Source organism: Mytilus californianus, unplaced genomic scaffold (assembly GCF_021869535.1).
Source record: "Mytilus californianus isolate M0D057914Y unplaced genomic scaffold, xbMytCali1.0.p SCAF_5, whole genome shotgun sequence".
Classification (NCBI taxonomy): Eukaryota; Metazoa; Mollusca; class Bivalvia; order Mytilida; family Mytilidae; genus Mytilus; species Mytilus californianus.
Window position 1 is genome coordinate 87,192,180 of NW_026262701.1, and position 8,521 is coordinate 87,200,700.

General features: G+C 34.8%; 1 pseudogene; it reads left to right on the forward strand.

Moving 5' to 3' along the window:
* The first annotated feature begins 623 nt into the window (after window positions 1-623).
* LOC127702804 (uncharacterized) lies at window positions 624-8,317 on the forward strand (annotated as a pseudogene).
* Window positions 8,318-8,521: the final 204 nt, after the last annotated feature.

An 8,521-nucleotide genomic window follows, 5' to 3' on the forward strand; every position in this document is an offset into this window, starting at 1 on the left:
AAATCTAATGGTAGTCCCAGGTCGTTAACCGGTGGCGACCATTTTCTCGTGCGTTCCATGAGAGCGGGCATTTTATAGCCTTTTAATTTTATTTTCGTTTACGTGTTCTACAGTGTCACGTTACATGTGCTTTAAAATTGAAGGCTTTATTTTTCTTTGGGATACTATTTTGCTTTGTGATCTTTCAGGTAAATATTTTGGAGAACAAGATCGCATTTTTATTTATGTTTCAAAAATACTTTTATTTTCTTATTTGTAATGTGTACGGATTTTCTTGAGTACTTTTCTCCACGACATGTGGTCAATTTATCGACCGCTTTTCTCTTTGTACCTTTAAACTTTGTAGTAATTTGTAAACATAGCATATCTAGGTTAAATTTTATGCACTTGCGATTTTTAAATGGCCGGCTCACCGGGCGACTCTTGGTCTTTTTGTTTACAGTTAGATCTATACTGTTTATGTTTGGTTAAAATATTTCTACATGTCAGTATGAACATTTTATTTGAAATTTGTAAGATCTATGTTTCTCCTTTTACACCAGTAACAGTGTTTCCGATGTGTCTGAGATTTTTTACGGTAACTGAAAAGTTGATAGTATAAATATTTTGTTTATTTCAGGAGGATGGACCAGGCACAGGTCTTGAAATCCAGGTATCCCCTGGTAGGGAAATCTTTAATAGCTATTATTCTAAAGGTCAAGGCGCACCAGACCCAGATACTAGATGAGAGTTTTAACAAATTAAAGAAGGACCACTCTCTCCTTGACTATTCGTTTGAGGAATTGGAGACTGAATTTAACGGACTTACGGGAGAGGTCATGAGCGATGTTTTGGCGGTAAAAATATTTAATTTGAAATTTGCTGTAAACTCCCCTTTTTACTTTAAATTTGTATGAATGTCACATATGTGAATTTTGGATGACTGTGCATATGACGTGAGCTATCTGATATTTATTTTACAGGAATTATCATTTTTTAAATATCGCCTTTCTTTTCACCTGTTGGGCTGTAGTCAAGGCTAGGTCTTCGGTTGGTACCCTAGTCCATCTGACCGTCACGTTTTGGTTAAGGTCCTTATTTTAGGTGCTACTTGTAGTAGAGTAATGATTTTGAGCAGTAGATCTAGATATGTCTTGGTCTGGTTTAAGGTGATCAACCTATTTTAGGTTATTTTGACCTATATTTTACGTCTGAATGACTTTGGTCACAGGAATTTCTAGTTTTGGTTTATATAGAAATAAGAAGGGATATGGTGAAGTGCAACAAATACATCAAATTACATCAACAAATAAATATGTTTTCCTCATATCCAGAGGGCGAGTACTGTACGCTGGGAAAAAAAAAAAAAAAAAAAAATGTAAAGTATAGTCCATGATGGAGAGCAGTTTTAATAAGTCTTGTTAGTACATGTATTTAATTATTTAATTTGTATGCTAATTTATGACGAATTTTAACGGAAAAACACAATTTTCAACCTTTATTTTACTGTATTTTGTAGTTGTGTGGCAAGGAACCTTTGATAGAGAATGCTCGCTGCCTTGTGCATTTTACAATTACGCAGGCTAATCTTGTCGGGGCCCCAAGGGGCAAGACTCTGGCACCCAAGGCTGTGCCCGAGCCTAGCGCTAGTACCAGTAGTGGAGCTGTGGGTGGGAATATACCAGTTCCAGATCCCAGCACGACTCCAGATTTCGTGCCTTTAGGTGAGATATTGAGTTGTTTCAGTAAAATAATAAAAATATATAAGGTTATGGGGAATGTGTCAAAGAGACAAAGTTTTCCATTTTGAGAAAAAAAAATAGCTCCCCTAAAAGTCCTGTAAAATCTTCACACTCGGGGTTGATTGTGCCCTGAAAAGTTATGTATTTTTTGCTCCAGTGATTTAGATGTCTTTCTGGTACATAGTATTATATATCCGTCCGTCTGTTATACTAGGAATCTGTTCCTTCTTTTGCTTGCTTACTCCTTAGCTATAGATAGTGTATTCTGTATGTATTTAGTCTGTAGTGGGATACTCTTGATATGATTGTAAATTTTTAGGGCCCCGAATTGAGGAAACGGGAGCCCTATAGTTCTCACTGTGTCCGTCCGTCCCTCTGCAATGTAAAACTTAAACTATTAAGATACAGAACTGAAATTTTACACACTTGTTTAGCAACATATGTAAATGTGAATACTAAAATTTGTTTTGATCAGTTGTATATTTTGGGTAAATTTAGGTTTTTTTTTTGTTTAATCATTTTTATCGACACAAAAACGTCACAACTATACAAGATAGAAACCTAAAATTTTACACGGTTGTTAACCTACATATGTAGATGTGCATATCAAACTTGGTTTAGATTTGGATGAAAGTTTTCGGACAAAAAAAAAAAAAAAAATAAATAAAAAAAAAAAAAAAAAAAATTTTGATGCAATATTACAAATTTTTGAGAATCAAAGATCAAAAGTGCCGAGGGGGCCCTTCCTGACTGTTGCTATTCTATTTTTGTTGAAACCTCAATTCCGAAAACATTTACTGAGTTATTTACAGGATACTTGTTAAAAGTTTTGAATTTTATTTTTATTTTTTATTTTCTCTCAGGAAATAAGATGACCTCTTTTTCTAATAAATCCGCCGAAAGCCAGGTAGGAGAGAGTTTAGCACATGTAAGGATACTGGCGTCTAGGCCCAACTTAACACCATCACATGTTCTATTGGCTGCCATAGAATCTCTTGTTACTGTTGCTACAAAATATAGACATAAGGAAGCAGAATTTTTCTCTAAGGCTTATACTTACTGCAAAAAGTTCGAGGATTCTAAGGATATCTGTAATTTAGCAATGAAACTATTTGGATCGGCAGAGGACAAAAAATTAGCTAATATGGTAGCCGAGTGGATGAAGGGTAAAAAGTATGAGGATTCTCCGAAGAAGTCTGTAAGAATTGAACAACCTGATAAAGAAAATGATATTAAAATGCCACATAATTTTGGTGCAATTAATAATCCTGCCTCTTTTGGATACCCCTTTGTTCAAGGTCCAATGCCTATGCCACCTTTTTGTCGAGCCTTCGACTTTAGTCGAAAAAGTGAGACATAGCGATCCTACATTCCGTCGGCGTCGTCGTCGGCGGCGGCGTCCACAAATATTCACTCTGTGGTTAAAGTTTTTGAAATTTTAATAACTTTCTTAAACTATCCTGGATTTCTACCAAACTTGGACAGAAGCTTGTTTATGATCATAAGATAGTATCCAGAAGTAAATTTTGTAAAAATAAAATTCCATTTTTTCCGTATTTTACTTATAAATGGACTTAGTTTTTCTGCCGGGAAATATTACATTCACTCTGTGGTTAAAGTTTTTAAAATTTTAATAACTTTCTTAAGCTATCCTGGGTTTGTACCAAACTTAGACAGAAGCTTGTTTATGGTCATAAGATAGTATCCAGAAGTAAATTTTGTAAAAAAATAAATCCATTTTTTCCTTATTTTATTTTTAAATGGACTTAGATTTTCTGCCAGGAAACAACACATTCACTCTGTGGTTAAAGTTTTTAAAATTTTAATAACTTTCTTATACTATTTTGGATTTGTACCAAACTTGTAAGAAGCTTGTTTATGATCAAAAGCTAGTATCTAGAAGGAAATTTTGTAAAAAAATAAATCCATTTTTTCTGTATTTTACTTTTAAATGGACTTGGATTTTCTGCCAGGAAACAACACATTCACTCTGTGGTTAAAGTTTTTAAAATTTTAATAACTTTCTTATACTATTTTGGATTTGTACCAAACTTGGACAGAAGCTTGTTTATGATCAAAAGCTAGTATCTAGAAGGAAATTTTGTAAAAAAATAAATCCATTTTTTCTGTATTTTACTTTTAAATGGACTTGGATTTTCTGCCAGGAACCAACACATTCACTCTGTGGTTAAAGTTTTTAAAATTTTAATAACTTTCTTATACTATTTTGGATTTGTACCAAACTTGGACAGAAGCTTGTTTATGATCAAATGCTAGTATCTAGAAGGAAATTTTGTTTTCTTCCAGTTAACATTACATTCAGTCTACTGTTAAAGTTTTTAAACATTTATTAGATTCATAAACTATCCTGGATTTTTACCAAACTTGGACAGAAGCTTCTTACAATCAAAAGATAGTATCAAGTGGAATATTTTTATTGATTTACTTCCTCATTTTTGTTGAGCCTGCGATTAACAGAAAAAGTAGGCGAGACACTGGGTTCCGCGGAACCCTTACGAATTTTTATGGCTCTCAGGGTTATTCTAATTTTCAGGGGAATTTTGGGAACGGAAGCTTAAGATTTAATAGAAGGGGAAGGGGAGGGTACTCCAGAAGAGGCAACTGTCTTTTTTGTAAAGAAAGTGGGCATTATGTTGCGGAATGGTGCGAAGATTAAGAAGGACTCTTAAAATAGTATTGATTTGTTCAAAAGTGTGAATTTCTTATTTTGGGATATTTATTCAGGTATTTGTGTTTTGTGATTTTGTACATTTTGCTTACATTTTCATATCGTTTAAATATGATTTTATGGATACTAGCCTTTAACCCAAGGGACACTGAAGCCCTAGTGAATTTTATATTCACGTGGGTTGGGGGCTGAGTATCCACCTCTGTAATCTCTTGGTCTAAGAATGGTTTTATAATTATTTCAGGGAGAAGTTTTTAGCCATAGTAGTGATAAAAAGAGGCAAAAAATTATACCAGATATTCCTATTTGGGAGTTGAAATCTAGTTTTAATCCTTCAGGAATACAGAGAAGGATAAGGGAAGACTACATTGATTACAGAGGTGCGATATCTCAGCCCCTAACCCATATTTCTGCAGAGGGTGTAATTAACAATAATGAAGAGTTTGATTTGTGTAATTTGAAGTTTAGAAACCCTACCAATTTTATAGCAGGCAGTTTGCATGATCATTTTGATGAATGGGAAAAAATTTGTACGGATAAAAAAGTCCTAGATTGGGTCAAAAATGGTGTAAATGTTAATCAATTTTTTAAGCATTTCAAGGGAAACTTTAAAGGGAGGCATTATGACCATAATATTCCTCCGGGTATTTTACTACCTAACGCTAAGATTTGTGAAGACTATACCCAGTTTATTGCTGAAACTTTGGAGGAAAGGTTAAGGAATGGTTCTTTGACATTACTAGGGAAAGTGGGTGAATGCGACCCTCCTTATTTAGTGCTTCCTCTGACTATAGAACCTAGTAAACCGAGACTTGTCATGACGAAAGATATCTCAATTTATGGATTATTGATAGTCCCTTTTCTCTGGAAACCTTAAGAGACCTCCCACGCCTTGTTCGTAAATGTGACTTGATGTCTTCTTTAGATGACAAATCTGGTTATGATCATATTTTTCTGGATGAGAATAGTAGAAAATATTTTGGTTTGCAATTTGGTGGGTATTATTTTGTCTTTAACACTATACCTTTTGGTTTCAAGGCAAGTGCATATATATATCAGATGACTGGACTGACTGCTACAGGGTTTTGTAGATCCCTGGGCGTACCTTGTTTACAGTATATAGATGATAGATGGATAGGAGAGCTGATGGGGAAACCTGATGAGGTACAGTGTGTAAGGCAGGAGAATGCGTTCAAGTCCTTGTATGTTGTTTGCGAAGTCTTAATTAGGTTAGGTTATTTCATTAATATTGAAAATCTAAGTTTGTACCTAGTACGGTAATTAGGTTTTTGGGTATGTGGATTGACTCAGACCGATTGGCTTTTCTGATTCCTGAAGATAAAGTTGACAAATTTTTAGTATTGAAGGATAAAATCTTAGCTGTACAGGAAGTTGATTTGAATACTTTACAAAAGTTTGCTGGGAAATGTATCTCTTTCTTGTTGGCAGTGCCTAGTGCTAAATTCTATACTAAGGAGGTTAACAAAGCTATGAGTATAGCAGGGAAAAACAGTGGTTATGTTAAGCTTTCTCAGGATTTAAGAAATGAAATTTCTCACTGGACTTTCTTACAAAGCTGGAAGGGGTGTTTCCCTTGGAGAGGTGAAAAACATTTACAGGTTTCTATGGTTACTGACTCGTCTTTATACAAATGGGGAGCATTAGTTTATTCATAGGACATGTAGGACAATCCTACTGAATTTTCTGACTTTTGGGATGAAAAGGATGAACGGGCTATTCATTTAAAGGAAACACAAGCTTTGATTAATGGTCTTAAATCAGTTTCGGTTTCCATCCAGGATCATAGGGTGGACGCTTTTGTTGATAATATGGCATGTGTGCAGGCATGGGAGAAGCAGACATTTAAGGATTTGGCTTTAAATGAATTGATGAAGGATCTTTTCAATTTCACAGTTGAGTTTAATGTTGATTTGAGGTTATCTTACATTCCTTCAAAAGAGAATCCTGCAGATTTGCTTTCTAGAAGTCTGTCTGCCCAGGATTGTATGTTGAATAGAGATAAGTTTCTTTTAATAGAGCAAACTTTTGGCCCGCACCATATATATCTTATGTCTTTAGACTCTAATGTGATGAGGGATACTGTAGATGTGCCTTTGCGCCATTTCACCCCGTATCCAACTCCAGGTTCTGCGGGTATCAATGTGTTTTCTCAGACTTTGTGTCTATCTGATAATTTGTACGTTTTCCCTCCTTTTGCTTTGATCCTTCCAGTTTTGAGTTTTCTGAGAGATCAAAAGGTGAGATTTTGCACTATTGTTATTCCTGATGAGGATGTTAGACCCATTTGGTGGCCATTGTTGTCTAATTCGTTGGTAGACCATATTGTTCTTGGTAGAAGAGGAGAGTTGGGTGTCCTTCTTGTACCGTCTAAGAAAGGTTTTGTTCCTGATAAGAGGGGACTTAAGTGTGATCTTTGGGCAGCTAGGTTGAAGTTTCATTAAGTTATGCTTAAATACAGTATGAGTTTGAAGTTGAAAGTTTTTCATTTTTTGTAGGCATTCGTTTACAGAAATATTAGACAGATAGATTATGAAAGTTGCAAGATATGTGGCTGTCTTAATCTGAAGGATTTTCGATTTTGCCAGTTTTGTGGGGATAGAAGAGAGGATACTGGAGAAGTCTCTATTGATGATCAGGATTTAAAATCTTATAATGCTAAGAAACGTATACTTTACCTAGAAAACATGCTAAACAATAAAACATATGATAAGAAAAAGGTTTCTTTGAAGAAAGATTTAGAATCTTTCTTAATAGGTCGTGCTAAAAATCTGACTTCTGCCACTCCAGAAGACATAAGATTGTTTTTGATTGACCGTGATATGAAAGGGAAAACGAAAATACATGATTTATGTTGTCCATTTTTAGGAGACAAGAAATTTAAGGATTGTTCATGTCCTTGTAGACTAGCTTCTGGCACTGTATCCTCTTTAGCGAGACAGTTGAAGGTTATTTTTGATTCGGTAGAAAGGGTGAATGGACCGAGTCTGGTCTTATCAAATTCGGAAACCCTGTGTCGAGTACTATAGTTAAGCGCTATTTAGAAGCAGTAAAACTAGAACAAGCAGTAGCCCATGTACCTATTGTGCAGGCAAAACCTATACTTTTAGACAAGCTGAAAAAAATCAGTGTTTACATAACAGAACAGTTGAATGATCATACGTTAAAACCTGGTAAACGTTTTGTATATTTAAGAGATAGAGCATTTTTTACTTTGCAGTTTTTTTGCGGGAGATAGGGCCAGTGATTTAGGCAAGTGTTTAGCGCAAGAGGTGAAAAAGTTGACAGATTCTGAGGCTCTTTTATTTCGTCATACAGTAGGCAAAACTTTAGGGAATGGCAAAATCAATGAGTTTGTGATTTCACCAGTCTCCGATAAGTTGATTTGTCCTGTTGAAAATTTAAATCAGTATGTTTCTGGAGCAGAAGAAATGGATATCGATTTATCAGTAGGTTATCTTTTTAGGACTTTAGACCCTTCTCACTCTCGTGTTATAGAATCTCCAGTTTCTTCTTCAGGAATGGGCATCCGTTTGCAATTGTACCTTAAAGATTTGAATATTTTTGAGGGTGAAACTATACATGGCATTAGAGGAGGTTGTGCTATAACTATGATGTCTTCAGGTATAGCTTCTAGTAAGGAGATTATGGAACATGTTGGTTGGTTTAGCAAACGTTCCTTAGATAGATATTCAAGAATGAATAGATTAGTTGATGCAGGGTCAGTGAGTTCTTTATTTTCGAAAGTTGCAGACTCTAATCTTTCTGATGCTGGAAACATTTTTCACAAGTTAGGGGACTCCTCTGATTTACCCCAAGCTTTTAAAAAGTAGGCTAGTATGACAATATTGTAATACAATGTGTAAAAGTTAACTATGAACGTAAATTGTTTGCCTTCATTTATATATCTATTTCTTTTATTAATTTGTAGAATGGGAAACTTAAATGTGAGGTATTTACGGATAGCCTACACCATTTGTTTAAATCACTTTTGATACTATATATTTAAACACACACTCATGTAGAGACTGTTTTAGCATAATCAAACTTTCAGGTTCATACTTAACTTTTACACATGGTAATATTAGCTTTG